This window comes from Tiliqua scincoides, chromosome 6, assembly GCF_035046505.1.
Source record: "Tiliqua scincoides isolate rTilSci1 chromosome 6, rTilSci1.hap2, whole genome shotgun sequence".
In the NCBI taxonomy this organism is placed as follows: Eukaryota; Metazoa; Chordata; class Lepidosauria; order Squamata; family Scincidae; genus Tiliqua; species Tiliqua scincoides.
The window spans coordinates 30,997,527-31,013,445 of record NC_089826.1 but is presented as its reverse complement, the minus strand read 5'-3'; the positions used below and the strand labels follow the sequence as shown (position 1 = coordinate 31,013,445).

General features: G+C 44.7%; 1 protein-coding gene across 1 annotated transcript in view; it reads right to left on the bottom strand.

The window, feature by feature from the left end:
• Positions 1–15,919, bottom strand: part of FGF2 (fibroblast growth factor 2) — a 40,217-nt gene that overhangs the window by 6,317 nt on the left and 17,981 nt on the right. The gene's annotated exons all lie outside the window — the stretch shown is intronic.

The following is a 15,919-nucleotide window of genomic DNA, read 5'->3' as shown; positions in this document are numbered from 1 at the left end:
CACTGGGTTGAATCTTGAGATCTGAAGCTGCAAAAGTTTACACAAGCAAAATTCACTGCCCCATTCTCACTGCAATGGCCCTCTAAGCTGTGCTGAAAGTTGCTCCCAAACACTGGTGTCGCTAGGGGGTGTGGGGGGTGCGGGCCGCACCGAGTGACGCACGAGGGGGGTGACGTGCCCTGGAGGGAGGATGCACTAACTTCGCAGTTTTCTGAGCTACCCCATCATGCCATATGAATGCCCAGTGGAGTGCAATGCAAAAAACAATTGAAATCGCTCCTTTCGTTCAAAGGTTACGGCCAAAAAACCGGAAGGAAAAAATGCAAGGAGCCCTATGGAAAGTGAAAGTGAGCCGTATCGTACGTTTACTCGCGAGTAGGCATACTTGCCATAGTCCGTTGGAAAGGGCAGGCTGAGAGGAATCCAACGACACACAATAGTCCCGATCCAATGAATGCAGCCCCCAAAAACACGAGAAGGAGGTCCCTGCCTCCCTCCCAGCTACATCTATTGAGCCCAAAACGAAGCCACGTGGCCGCATTTACTCGCAAGTAGGCAAACTTGCCTTAGTCCAGGCAAGGACTGAGAGGACCCAGGGCAGGCTGAGAGGACTCCAAGGATGTCAGGATGGTCCTGATCCAATGAACGCAGCCCCCAAAAACACAAAAGGGAGAAGGAGGTCCCTCCCTCCCAGCCCTATGGAAAGCAAAGCAGCCTCATGGTCGCGTCTACTTGCGAGTAGGCAGAAAAGCCTTGGCTGGTGATCAGGCCAGGCAACGGGGAATGTGAGGACACCAGAATGGTCCCAATCCAATGGAGCTGGAGTGCAACAAATGCTCCAGAAGGCAGATTCTTCCCGGCCCCCAAAAAGGACAAAGAAAAGAGGCTTCAGCTGGTAAGGGGCAGTTTTCCATTTTGCACTTACAAAGCCAGGTGAGTCTTTGTCTTGATGTGCCTGAAACAGAAGAACTTTAAACGGGGCACTGGGGAGGGCTGCAAATCTCACTGATACTTTTTGGGGGGTTGTTATTGCAGGCAGACTACAGAGTAAGCTCCATTGACCACTATGGGACTTACTTCAGAGTAGACATGCATAGGATTGGGCTCACAGGCTGCAATCCTACCCACACTTTCCTGAGAGTAAGCCCCATTGACCACAATAGGACTTACTTCAGAGTAGATTCACTTGGTGGAACAGGACTGGCTCCCCCTTATTTAATTATTTCTTTTATTTTAATTTAATTGTTTATAATAATTTATTTTAATTTGCTTGATGATGTCACTTCTGGCCATGACATCACTTCCAATGGGTCCTGGACAGATTGTCATCCTAAAAAGTGGGTCCCAGTGCTAAACGTTTGAGAACTGTTGCAATAAGCTGTTAGTAAGTTGACACGGGGTGTGTGTGTGTGTGACTCTACAAGTTTTCAAAATCACTAAAATCAAATTTGGAGGAATAAGACCATCATGTTATATATCAACCAATGCGTAATTTCATGCAGAATGCAATGAAACAAACCACATTGAAATATCTGTGTGTACTAACAAAAGATACAGCCAAAAAACCAGTGGGGGCGGGGTGATGGTACATCACCACGCCCACCACCTGGGGCATTGCCCCACCCAATGCACGGGGTGATGTGCAGGCCTCCTGTACCGGGTGACGCGAATCCTAGTGACACCATTGCTCCCAAAGACCCTTAGTGATGTAGTTCAGGATGCTTCAGCGGATGAGGAAAATTTAACCTAAACTTTCCATCAGGAACAGAAAAAAAAAATGGTTTAGAGCAGTGGTTCTCAAAATTTTAAGCATTGGGACCCACTGTTTAGAATGATATGATGTTGTGACCCACCAGAAGTTATGTCAAGGCTAGAAGTGACATCATCAAGCAGGAAAAATTTTTCCTCCCTTCATAGGACAAAATAAAAATCAAATTAACCTTAATTGATTAATTAATTAATGCTAATTGATTAATATGCAGTGCAATTCTAACCCAGGTTAGGCTGGTACAAATCACTTGTGCTGACCCAGGGGATAAGGTACGTTTGCATCAACTCAGGAGTTGCCAGGCCTGCACCAGATCCAGGCCTGGCGGGGTAAGCATGCGTCAACCAAGCTTGGCCGATGCAAGTGTCTTGGGAGACATGGGAAGGGCGGGCAGGAGACAATTGGGGGCAGGAGAGGCTGGATGGTGGGCATTCCTGTGGCGGGCAAGCAGGGAGTGGGAGGCGGGGCCAGGATTCGGCGATTAGGTCGGATTATGCCTCTGGCTGCTCCGGTCTACTCTGATTTGTGCGACTTCCTGAGGTGAAGCAGATCCAAGTAGACGCACTAGAGCCAGTGCAGCACGACACAGAATAAGGGGAGAGTTTTCCCTTTGCCTTGGGTTGTGCTGTTTTTGGTCCCAAGCTTGCGCTGAATGCAGCGCAGGTTCACTGGCCTGCCTGCTCCAGCACAAGTTAGGATTGTGCCCAGTGGTGTTCCTGGGAGTCCCTGTGCCCGGAGCAATCCCATTTTCTGCCCCTCCCCCTGTGTTTTTCCCCCCCACACCCTCTTCTCTGCTCCCCCTGCCACTGACCCAGAAGTAACTGTGGTGACGTCATCGTCACCGCAATTACTTCTGTGCAGCTACTTCCTCCGTTCCCCCTTTGAAAACAAGGGGGGACGGCAGAGGCAGCTGAGACCCCCACGGATCCTTCCGCACTGCTTACAAGCGGTGTGGAGGTCTCAATGGCAGTGGTCTGGGGCTGCTTCCAGAGGCCCCAAACCGCTGCAATGGAGACCTCCGCACCACTTAAAAGTGGTGCAGAAGGCTCTGTGGGGGCCTAGGAAGCAGCACACGTCTCCTCCGAAATCGGAGGGGGCGGGCACCACTTCTCCTCCGCCTCTGAGGGACGCCCTCAGAGGCGGAGATAGGGTGCCCCGGCAGAGCATTCTGCGCCACTTGTAAGCAGCACAGAGGTCTCCTCTGGAGCGGTCTGGGGCCCAGAGAGGCGGGCTTCCAGCCGCCCCAGACTGCTGCAAAGGAGACCTCTGTGACGCTTGCTCCACTGGAGTCCAGGAAGCGGCACGCATCTTCTCCGATATCGGAGAAGGCGCGTGCTGCTTCCCTCCACCTCTGAGTGATGCCCTCAGAGGCGGAGCAGGGGCTCCAAGGAGCGCTCCTGGGAAGCAAGTGGGAAGCTGCCTCTCAGGCAGCACCTCAGCGCCTACTGGGCCGCCCCCTCCCCTCCTCCTTTATAGGAGGATAGGATACAGGCAGCCTAGAGTGTCAGTGCCTCTCTAGAGTGCCTGTCTCCTATCCTCCTATAAAGGAGGAGGGGAGGGGGGCGGCTCAGTCAGCGCTGAGGCACAGCAAGCTGCCTCTCTGCAGTGCTCCTGGGCGCTCCCTCCGACTTGGGAGCGAAGCTTGAGGAGGCGCCCCTGGAGGCTCAGCAATTGGGGCATTTGTTCCATTTGCCCCCCTCTAGGTCCGCCAGTGATTGTGCCCTAAGTAAATAAAAAGTTTACAATAAATTTAAAAATTTATTTAAAATTTTAAAAAAACCTTCCTAATGCTCCCAAGCAGTTGCTGATCTGTTAAAAAAAAAAAAGTTCCAAACCATTCCAAAGGCTGCAATCCTATCCACCCTTATCTAGGAATAAACCCCATTGAATATCATTGTTAAAAGCATATACAGTCGTGCATGCTTAGCAACAGGGATGTGGACCAGCACCCCCATTGTCAAGCGAGGCTTGACGCTATACGAAGACTCCGAAGATGAGGGGAAGATGCACTCCCCTTGTCTCCAGAGGCTTTTCATGTGCATGGCCTCTACCACATGTGCACTGCCACAAACGCACAAACGCACTGCCTCTACGAGGCTCAGAAAAGCCTCCAGAGGTGAGGGGAGCTTTGAAGGCTCAAGGAGGGTGTGCAGGGGCCAGGGGCGGCATTGCATATGCGACCAGTTGCTGGTTGGAGCGTCGCAAAGCGGCACTCACCTGTACATAGTAGCCTGTTTAAAGCACAGGTCTGCAACACTTCCCCAAATACAGTCACATACCATGGGAGCATCAAGTCTAATACATTAGAAAGAAAATACACATTGAAATGAATGGGGATCCACCTAAAATTGGCTTGTGACATACCTAGTGGGTCCTAACCCACAGTTTGAGAAACACTGGTTTAGAGGATTAACTGGTTATCCCAGCCATTTGCAACCTTTTTCAGCTCACGGCACACCAACAAAGCACTAAAATTGTCAAGGCACACTACCAGTTTTTTACTTACATTAAATCACTACATTACAATTAATTGTTAATACAATTAATACAATTATATTATTACATGACAAAGAAACTCACAAGAAGCTTGGAGAGGAAAGGATATGTGATTGTGAAAAGGATGAAAAATGTTATTAAAGTGTTATGCAAGAAAGTGCCCCATATAATAGTCAATGGGGCTTATTCCCAGGTAAATCAGGATCGGGTTGCAGCCTTTGTCTCGCTCAGGAGCAAGCAACAGCAGGAGGTGCAAAGCGGCCGCGATCAGCCCCTTCGCTGGTTGGCTGCCTGCTCCTTTTCCTTCTGCTAAGGCTCAAAGCAGCCGCTTCCCCCCCCCCCATGTGTGGCTGCTGCCTGTCTGCTCTGATCTCGCGGCACACCTGAGGCAGCCTCACGGCACACTACTGTGATGCAGTACAGCGGTTGAAAAATGCTGGGTTATCCAATAGATTTGTAAGGTGCTTCTAAATGATTCTAAAGAAAATTTAATTGTATCTGGCAGTAGAAGCCAGAATGTTTCACGACGCACTCTGTACACCACAACAGAAACACACACACAAACATGTGTACAATTGGGTCTTGTGATATGTTTATACTCCACATGCACATTCACAGCACAGTCCTATGTATGTCTACCCAGAAATAAATTCTATTGACCTGTGGAACTTACTCCCAAGAAGGTATATACAGTATTCAGTAAGCTTTACATTCAGTAAAAATCAGAGTTTCTGATTCCTTAAGTAGATCTTTCTTTATGTAGATCACTTTGGCATCAACTTTGGGCCCTTCTTTATGTAAATCACTTTGGGTCAACTGATCACATTGCTTGTGTTTAAAAGGAAGACAGTCAGGAGCTCTTTTGGATACTTTTTGAGTATCAAGAAATAGCATGGTTAGGGTGGAGAATGCAAAATAGCAGGAGTAAACCAATAACATTTAGCCAGTGCACAAAGTTACCCCACTGAGAAATCAAAATCATTTCTAGGATAATGTCCTCCAGACACTTATTTGCTAATAGTAAGGAGATGGTTAATGATAGTTCATTTCCTTTGTTGATACTGTGCATAAGGTATATGTACCACTGACAATGTCTTAGACTTAGACCCAAATCCTAACCCACTTCCCAGCACTGGCATAGCTGTGCCAATGGAACATGTGCTGCATTCTGCAGTTTGGGGGGCACTCACAGAGGCCTCCTCAAGGTAAGGGAACGATTGTTTCCTTACCTCAGAGCTGCATTGCCCTTATGTCGGTGCTGGAAAGTGGGTTAGGATTGCGCCCTTAGAAGGACAACTTGCTACAAATAAGTGCTCTTGAGGCTGAAGGTTAAGCGTCAATTAAGACAAGAGGACACACATTTCATAATAAATAAATTGTCCCAAACCAGGCAGAAGCACTTTCCATGAACTCCACTCATGAACAGCATTTGTACCCAGTTTAGGGAAACACCCCATTCCCAAGGGGTTTCCTGTTCTTCGCATTCAGCATGAAGGGCTGCTGTGTGTACAAGGGGAAAGGGATGTTTGCACAAATTTTCTTACAGTTATAGATCTTAGGATCCAACCCACAGAATTTATTTTCAGTAACTGAAAAAGTTCAGGAAAGAATAAGGGATAAAAATATAAATTTTCATTATTTGTGTGGGTTCCGTTCCAATAACTTACCTGGATGGCAAAAAATGCACTATAGCAAATCAATTTAAAAAACAAAGTCTCGTTGTTCTGGTGATTTAAAACAGCCTTGCTGACCTTTGTAGTACACAGAGGCAATCACTGTCTCTCCAGGCACTTAGGCTTCACTAGGAGGCAGCAATCCCTCCCTTCACCAGGAGCCCCAGCAAGGAGGAAAGAATAGAGAAGGTGATAATCACTGCCATTTAGCAATCTTTCACCTGCTCAGGGGAGAGTAAGGCTGGAGAGAGAATGATTGATGGATTGTCAGCCAGCTTCCCTCTCTGGCATTATTAAATGACTGCTTTCATTTAATTTCAAGGGTACTTCTCATCATGCTGAGGATAGAAAAATCTGTGGATAATTAGGTTATACCTGTAATCTGTCTCTCTGCAACAGTGAAAAGCAGTTTTTTAAACTGTGATTTTAAAGGGGTGCATTTTTCCCCTTCTCCAAGGATCAGCACATTACTTCTCATTTGCAGGGGCCATTCGTGTTGAATCAAATCCGTGTATAAAAAGGCTATACCTGTATCTCTAAGTTAAAGAAGATCTAAGGGTATGTACTTCTATCAAAGCTGTCCAGATTATTTAGAACATCCATGAACTGAGTTTTAGGTATGTATAAAAATATTTACAAAGAGGGGGCACTTTATAGCTTGCCTAAGCAAAATGTTTTTTTCTTTTCCTTTTTTAAAACTATCTGGACAATTTCCTGATAGCCGCCAACTCCGCCCCCAGCTATGTCACTGATGTTATGTCAGTCCAAGGCATTGTGGGGAAAAGTGTCCTCTCCCACAAGTACATAGCGCGCACACCCTCAGTAACAGCCATGTTTTCCCCCATAAAACTGCCTTGGATCAATGTCATCTACAGTGTATTGTGGGAAGAAAACACAACAGCTATGAAAGGAAAGAGCTCTTAAACTAATACAACTTTAAAAAATAGCTTTAAAGAAGGAAGGAAGCCTTCCACTGGGCCATGTTACAAACTTCCCACCCTGTTCTAAAAATAGACGAATGAGAACGGCACATTAGTTACTTCTGGCGTTCTTTTCAGAATGAATGAAAAATGAATCAAATGGGCCCCATTCATTTTGTTTTTTCACTCATTCTGAAAAACAATCCTACCCAACATACCATGCAAGGAACTCAGCTTCTGAGCCAATGATACTTCACATAGAACAGATTTCAGAACAAGGAATGGGAGATGTTCAATTGTGATAATTCCCTGCTCACTGTCAAGTTTAAAGCTCCTTTGGGCCCAGTCCTATCCAACTTTCCAGCACCAAGGTAGTCATGTCAATAGCAACATTTTCTCACTTATCTCAAATTTCTCCATTTATTCTTTGCATCATTTGCCTACATAGTATCGGACATGGCTAAGATACAATAAATTGCATATGACATTTATATATGGGCTCTAATGATGCAGTCTTCTTAACGACTATTCCAAACAAGATTTCTATGGCTGCTTTAACTGGTTGTGTTCTAATGACAATAGTCTGGGTCATATTTGCATATCCTTACCCTTTGAGGTGTGAATGGAAAGAATAAAAATGAAAGAACAAATCATGTTCAAGGAGAAAGCTTGAGTGACACAAGAAAGTCCACATGGAGGCTACAAGACAAGCTGAAAATAAATCATCAGTGCAGTGTACTGGATACTTTAGAATACATAAGCAATCATAGTGGTCCTTATTCTCTTGCCCATTTGGGTGGATGGGAAACCTGCACTGATGTATTCGATGCTTGGATAAAAATCAGGACAAATGCACAAAGTGGTGTGAGTGATCCCGCTTTTTATTACATGGAGCATGTTAATTAGATTTCACCTGTGGATTTGGATGCTACAAGGTCACCAGAGCTCTTGACACATTCCCACTCTTGGGAATCAGGTGGACATCAAGGTTCAAGAAACTGGCTGAAAAAGTATTATTTCCCTGCAAGGGAAGCACTAGGTGGAGGAAAGATTTTGGACCTTCCTTCAGCAGAGTTGCTAGATTATGTGCTTTCTATTTACAAAAAAAACCCAATGCCTGGAAAGTCCCTTCAAAGTAGCTGACTATTTTTTGAAATATGCCAGGATGCTTTTATTATTATTATTATTATTATTATTATTATTATTATTATTATTATTATTATTATTATTATTATTATTATAGTATTTATATACCACTTTTCAACGGAAAGTTCACAAAGTGGTTTACACAGATAATCAAATAACTAATGGCTTACAGATGTTTACAGATCAAATAACTAACGGCTTACAGATGCTTACAGATGTTATACTACCATGCCAATTTACAGATCATTTTAATTGCTGCATTCTGGATCATAACTTCTGCAATTAGAGAATGAACAATTCAGCATTGTTTTAGCATTCCTAATTGCTAAAACAATTAATTAATTATTAATTAAATATTAATATTAATATTAATAAGAGTATTTATATACCACTTTTCAACGGAAAGTTCACAAAGTGGTTTACACAGATAATCAAATAACTAATGGCTCACAGATGTTTACACATCAAATAACTAACAGCTTACACATGCTCACAGCTGTTATACTACCATGCCAATTTACAGATTATTTTAATTGCTGCATTCTGGATCATAACTTCTGCAGTTACAGAATGAACAATTCAGCATTGTTTTAGCATTCCTAATTGCTAACAATTAGCTAGCAATTAGCAGTCCTAATTGCTAGCATTAGGAGTACTTTATGGTCTTCTTTCTAGTGCCTCGACCATGCACTTTCCTATTACAAATACCTTCATGGTTAAAATAACCAACTTGAATTGTTTTGTTCCTTCAAGCACTTTAAATGAGTCTGCTCTTTCATTTGGTATTTGTTCCAGTACACAGAAGTGTTTATAGCCTGCTAGAAGTAATCGAGTTCTTGCATCTTCACCAAGAAAGAATTTTATAACGAAGGGGGCTGTAACATCCCTGAGTCCTCTTGGAAACTGTTACTTCAGGAAAACATGAGGTAAACAGAATTAGACACAAATATCATTGCTCTTGCTTTATCATTGGAACTAAATCTATTCTAAAATGTCCAAACAGCTGCCAAAACTACTGGGTTAAAGAGCAGTAGGATATTTATGCAATGCTTATGTTAATGTTTAGTTTCCTTATGAGGATCCTTATTTGAGGAAGGACTACCACTCAGTGGGAAAGCACATCCTCGATCCACCACAGCAGCAACTTTGAGAAGCACTGGTATAGATCAGTGGCGTATCTAGGCCATCTGTCACCCAGGGCAAACTAAAATTTTGGCATCCCCCCCCCAATGTAATTAATTTAATAATTAATTTTATTATTTGCAAAACTGTGTGATTTTAACAAAGCTGCCTAACGCACAGCTGCCTAAGATAGTTAGCACCATATTGGACAAGCAGCACAGCAGCATATTAATGTTGCACAAAAGACTCAATTTGCAGCCCTGGACTGCTTGAGATCATGGGGAAGAACCCTGCTGAACACACTGAGAACATAGATATTTATCGCATAAAACCACAAGACCAGATTTGCAGTATTAGTGTGACGCTGACAGCAAAACAGACACGTGCATGTGAGTTCAATGAAAGCAAAAGAGGCTTGTGTGAGTGGTTCACAAGAGAGCATGGAAACAGGCCAGGGCAAGGCCAATCTAGCATCTCTATTTCCCAGAGAAAGCAGCGTAAGGTAGACACCACTATTGGAGAAGCAGCACAACACAGCAGCATTAGCCATCTCACATCTGACAAATGATTTCAAGGATACACCACTGCAGCAAGCAAACCCAGACTTCTGGGCATGGCGAAAACCTCAAGGCCAGCAAAAGAGACATGTGTGAATCAACCTAAGGCAAGGCCAATTTAGTCCTGCTTTCTTTATGTCTGTTTCCCACAGATAGCTGCCTAAGTGGTAGACTAAATAACAGTGAAGGCCAGGACAGCACAATAGCATATTACTGAACACAGCACTGTAGCAAGCAAATGCATGATTTGTTTATGTGAAACAACAGTAAGGAGCATTGGAGTTAGAGCATTAGAATAAAGCAGCAGCAGCAGGGCCTCTGAGAAGAATTTTATCAGGGGGTACAAAGTTTCTTTTGGGCCCCTTTCCAAAGGGGGGCAACGGGGGCAGGCAGAACAGGGGGCCAAATAAGCTGGGGGAGGGTGCTGACAGCCAAAACAGTCTTTGGAGCCCAGGTCTACCAGGCTTCTTGATGCAGAGCCCAGTTCTGTTCAACCACACAGCATTGGCAGCTAGATATAGTAATGTGGAAAACCAGACACACTCCTAAGTCTCTCTAAAATCTTTGAAATATAAAAAATCCATTGCAGAAAATTAGCATCATCAGGTTTGCACTAGAATGGACAGTGTGCTGTGTGCACCAACATGAACTTCTGCAGCAGCTGTAGCCCCTGAACCCCTACACCAGCCATTGTCAACCACTGTGGCATGGCACATTGGTGTGCCGTGAGTGGTTCACAGGTGTGCCACAGGAATTTGGGGGAAAGTCATTTATTAGAAGGGCCAATGGGGATGTGAGCCCTCCATTGGCAGCATGGTGTGCCTTGGCAATTATCAAAAACCTGATGGTGTGCTTTGACAATTTTAGTGCCTTGACAGTGTGCCATGAGATGGAAAAAGTTGAAAATTGCTGCCCTATACATTCCTTCATGGTTATGGGATCCACAAGCCAAAAAGCTACTATAGCAGGCCAGTTTCCTCCCAGATTTGATTCTGTTAGGGAGGGTCATGGATGCATTCCTGGGCCTGGTGTGCATGGCTTGTAGCAGCAGTTGCCACTTCATGCTTGTGGTTGTGCCCCCAGCATCATGTGCAGGCAGTGAGTTGAAAACAAAATATCCCAAGAACTATCTGGGCCCCCTCCTTTGGTTCCTGGACCCCCTTTCTGACACTGGGCCCGGGTACAAATTACCCCTTTTATCCTCCTCACCTAGGCCCTGATCAGCAGCAATACTCATTAAGTTCAGGTCTTCATTTTTTACTGCATATATGATTTTTAACAGCAGCCCATAATAATAGTGTAATAATAGACACCCAATTCCCTGCCTCTCAGCAGATTATGAAAGTTTAGTGGCTTCTATTATTCAGAACATAAGAAGAGCCTCAAGATTTGGATCAGGCCAAAGGCCCATCTAGTCCAGCTTCCTGTATCTCACAGTGGTCCACCAAATGCCTGAGGGAGCACACAAGACAACTAGACACAAGCTGTGTCCCGGTGCCCTCCCCAGCATCTTGCAATCAGTGGCAGCCTGCCTCTAAAACCAAGAGCTTGCGCATACCTACTATGACTTGTAAGCTATAATAAACTTTTCCTCCAGAAATTTGACCAATCCCCTTTTAAAGGCATCCAGGCAAGATGCCATCACCACTTCCTGTGGCAAGGAGTTCCACAGACTAATTACGCGCTGGGTACAGAAATATTGGCAGGGAGGGGTGGCTGCAAGACCCCACTGCTCATTTTCTCAAACTAGAAAATATTTTTTTAAAAAAGCTAAATAATCCAGTTCTGCCTCCCTCCTCCCCAAGTTATAAAGGCTCAGTGGTGTATATTAATGGCCAGCAGGTGCTGTACTACTCACTTCTCAAACAAGAAAATTAATATATATAAATAAGTTTTTTTTTGAAAAAGCGAAATAATTCTATTCTCTTGTCCCCCTTGCAATTGAGCAAAGCAGTACTTGCAACAGGAGGGTTTTCTTTTGAACTACCCTCCAGTTTGTGCCAACAAAGGCTGCAATCCTGCCCACACTTTCCTGAGAGTAAGTCCCATTGAACAAAATAGGACTTACTTCTGAGTAGACCCAGCTCTCTGCTGACCCAGGACCAGCCAGCAGCTGCAAACACGCAGCTTCAGCACCCCTCCCCAGGCTGCCTGGCCTCAGCGCCTGGGGCTTTTGCCCCCTTGGCCCCATAGCCAGGCCCGCCAGTGGTATAGATGATACCAAGCTGGATGAATCAATGGTCTAGCACAGTATAAGGCAACTTCCTATGTATTATGCGGGAGAAATCTAACCGAGGTCCCAAAATACAACCGTGCCAGCGTTCTAATCACCTCTCTAATATCCGAATGCTCCTAAAGCAGCTCCTACAAGGAAGTTGGAAAACACCTAAGTAGGTGCGGGGGCTGGACTAAGGCAGCAACGTGATCCCCAGTATTGCACCACTGCAGGAAACAGAATGGGGGTTTTCTTGCCTTCTACGGGCAGCGCGGGTCTCCAATGAGCATGGGAAGCCCCTTGGATAACTTCGCAAGCCTCAAAAACTGTTTTTTAAAAAAGCGATTGGAACTCACTTCCAGGTTCATGATCAAAAACCAGAAGTGGGTTCTGATCACCTTTTTTACAATTTCCAAGGCTCAGGGAGCCCTGCAGAGGTATTTGCAGGGCTCCCTGCACCCCCCCCCCAGGCCTGTGCTACTCACAGAAGGTAAGAAAAAAACCTTCTGTTCCCAGCAGCAGCGCAATCCTGGGGAACACATTACTGCCTTCCCCCTCCCAGCCCCTTAAAGAGCCAGAGGCAGGGTTTCCCAGGCTGGTGGGTCACAACCCACCAGTTTGGGACATGGTTGGCAACCTTCAGTCTCGAAAGACTATGGTATAAGCCTATAGCACCCGGTATTCCCAGGCGGTCTCCCATCCAAGTACTAACCAGGCCTGACTCTGCTTAGCTTCCGAGATCAGACAAGATTGGGCATGTGCAGGGTAACAACTATCCCAAAGGATTAGCTTGCACTTTTTCAGTAACTTCCAGCAAATCAAAGCATTAGCACAGGGTGATAATTATAGTCAGAATCCCTCCCTCAGACTAGAAAACACCAGTCAGGTTTATTAATATAAAGGAAGAGCATAGATTGCAATCAAAAAAATTAACAGAACAAAATGTTTCTAGATTCTAATCCTTTCCCTAGCTGATATAACAAGCAGGTGGTTCATATCTTAAGTGGCTAGAGAGAATCCATAACAAAAGTCCTTGAGTCACAAATCAAAACATCTCTCTCTGTCCACCTGGCAGAAGATGCAGAAAAGAATCCAGGAAACAGAAGTTCTGCTTACTCCAAATAGTAAACGCTTACCAAAAGACATTGTCTTAGTTTATAAGAATTTGCCTGCAAAGCTGATATGACAGCATGATTTTCTTTGGGAATCTTTCCCATATTTAGGATACAGGGCAGGCTCTATCTGGACTTGTCAGGACAAGCCTGGGCTTGTCTTTTGTTTTGCGTATATTATTGTGGGATGAAACAAAAGTCAGCCAGTGATATGCAATCTTTCCCTTAAGCAATGAAGGCAGATCAACCCACTCAGTTACAGATTTGCATTCCATATGTAATTTCTACAATTTAAGATGTTAGGGAGCCAGTGCAAGGTACTTCCACCAGCCCAAGGGCACATTAGGCTCGAGCCCTAAATCTAGTAAAACACATCAGTTCATTCTTTGTTTCCAAAGCACCTGGTTTATGAATAATGTTTATGGTGGCCACACCAGAAATACTCAGTTTCTGGGCTATGAAGCAAAAAGGGTTGAGACAGAGAAACTTCAGTTTTTAAGGTTTCTATTTACCTCCTATTTCCAGAGAGGAGGAAATAATGTCACAAAATACTTGTAACATACATTATAAAGTTTATTTTTAAATAGCATTTAAACATTCCTTCCATATACCCTTTCTCTTCCTCTCAACTTAGCTGGTTCCTTCACTGAGCACAAGGCCTGTAAACCAGTGTGAGGACAGTGGCAGGCGCACAAGATTTTTCTCTATTCTCAATCTCAGCTATAGTGCATATTAATAGCGGGTTTCTTCCTTTGTTAAGCATGAATGTCAGACAAGATTCCTCTCCTCTTTTGGCTCTTCTCCCTTCAAAATTAAAATATTTCTGCCCAAACAAATACAAAAGATAAATCCCTTTCAAGACAATAATTCCTTTACGAACCAGGAGCTAGCATTCACTGACACCAAAGCTGAACTGCCTCCTCATCTTTTACTCATCCTTTTACATTTTCAGAGTAAGAATCCAATCTCCCAAAAGACTACGCAGCAAAAAGACAATCACATGTCCACTTAGAACACTTCATGATCCAGATAAAGTGAGAAAGTAAATTTAAAAGCCTTCGTACCTTACAAGGAAAAGAAAAAAAATAACACGAACAATCTAAACCTTTACAATGTCTCTAGTCTAGCGTGCAGCTTATTTACTTCAACTGACAAAATGATCCCCCAAACACTTCTCATTTCATTTTACTTGAGTCTGTGTACTCACTGAAAAAGGCCAGGCTGCACGTCTCTAGATCAATGACTAGCAGTACTACCGTCTCCACTACGGAAAAGCCGATTCCAAGCCAAGAGTTCAAGGCCCATCTCCAACTTATTTGCAGAGGCCCTCGGAGGAAAATTCTTTCAGGAGGCCCCTGCATGACATACAGTGCGGTGAAGTTACTGGGCCAAATCCATATAAGTTAAATCTTGCTCCAGCAAGTACTTCCAAGCAGAGCACCAGTAACAGCGAATCTGGAGTCTTCAGCTACTAGGAAGCAGCTGAATTAACCTCTAAAGTTACTGCAATATAAACCAAGGGTGTCAAACTCGTTTCATACAGAGGGCCAAAGTTAGCGTTCATGCTGCCTGCTGAGGGCCCAAAGTGACATCATTAAGCAGATGATGACCAGAATTAAGCACTTTGTTCTCACATAGAAACACATTTGCTGCAAATGACAAAAGAGAAAATGTGCAAATCATATTTTCAAGACATGAGAGATCCCTATTATAACGCTGAAAGAACCTTAATGGGGGCCAGATAAATTGCTTACAGGGGCCGCATTTGGCCCACGGGCCTTTTGTCTGACACCCCTGATATAAACAAAGATGCTAGTAGACATTAAAAAGCACTTCTCACATTGCGCACAAATAATTATAGGTGAAAATACTACCTCAGCATGGTCTATGAAGATTCAGAGCCCAATCCTATACATATCTATTCAAAAGTAATTATAGTTGATGAGGCTTACTCCCAGTGTGGACAGGATTGCAGGATTGCAGTCTGCTCACATGCCAAATTTCCAGTTCTTACAGCACGATCCCAGTCTTTGGTTGGGTCGGCACAAGTCCCTTGTGCTGGCCCACCGGTGTCGCAAAAGTGCCAAAAAGCAGGAAGGAGACTGGCACACGAATGTGTGCCAGCCTCCAGAGGCCAATGCAAGCTCCACCCAGCTGGCCCAGAAGGTAAGCCCATGCTGGCCAAGGTAGGCTGACGCAGGAGTCTGGGAGGTGTGGAGAGGGAGGTATTTCAGGGCAGGGGGAGGGCAGGTGGTGGGCAGGCCCATGCGCAGGCGGCGCCAGGATCTGGCACTTATGCTGGATCTTATCTGCATTCCTAGGCAGCCCAGGGCAGCACTGGGCCGCTCAGTTCTTGAAGTGGTTCAGATCTGAGTAGCCCCATTGGAGCTGCTGTGGCTTTACCTGGCATAAGGATAAGCAGTTCCCCTTGCCTTGGGTTGAGCCACTTTGGACCCCAACCCTACTCTGGATGCAGACCAGGCCCACTGGCCTGCCTGCTCCACGGCAGGTTAGGATTGGGCTGCCCAACATCCTTCCTCTGTACTTACCTTTCTGTGACAAGTTAATCCAGTCTAGAGAGTAAGGGATGCAAAGGGCTGTTCTTGGTGTCTTCCCATTCCCTGAAGCCTAAAACTTGAACATTCATTGGCAACACTGAAACATCTTTTTATACGGGCAGGGTAAAGCTTTTGAAAGCTCAGAGTGTGTGTGTGTGTGTGTGTGTTTGTATTTGTATTCTGATTTTGTATGAGATACATGTTCCTCAATTCTGAAGTTGTAACCTGCTCCAATTCCTAGGGATGGGTAGACAAGAAACTAAAATAAAATACTAATACAGATTTTGGTATTTGAACAGAAGACAGCCATTGGCACACTCCCAACAACCCATTCAGAAGCCCTGCTAAAACT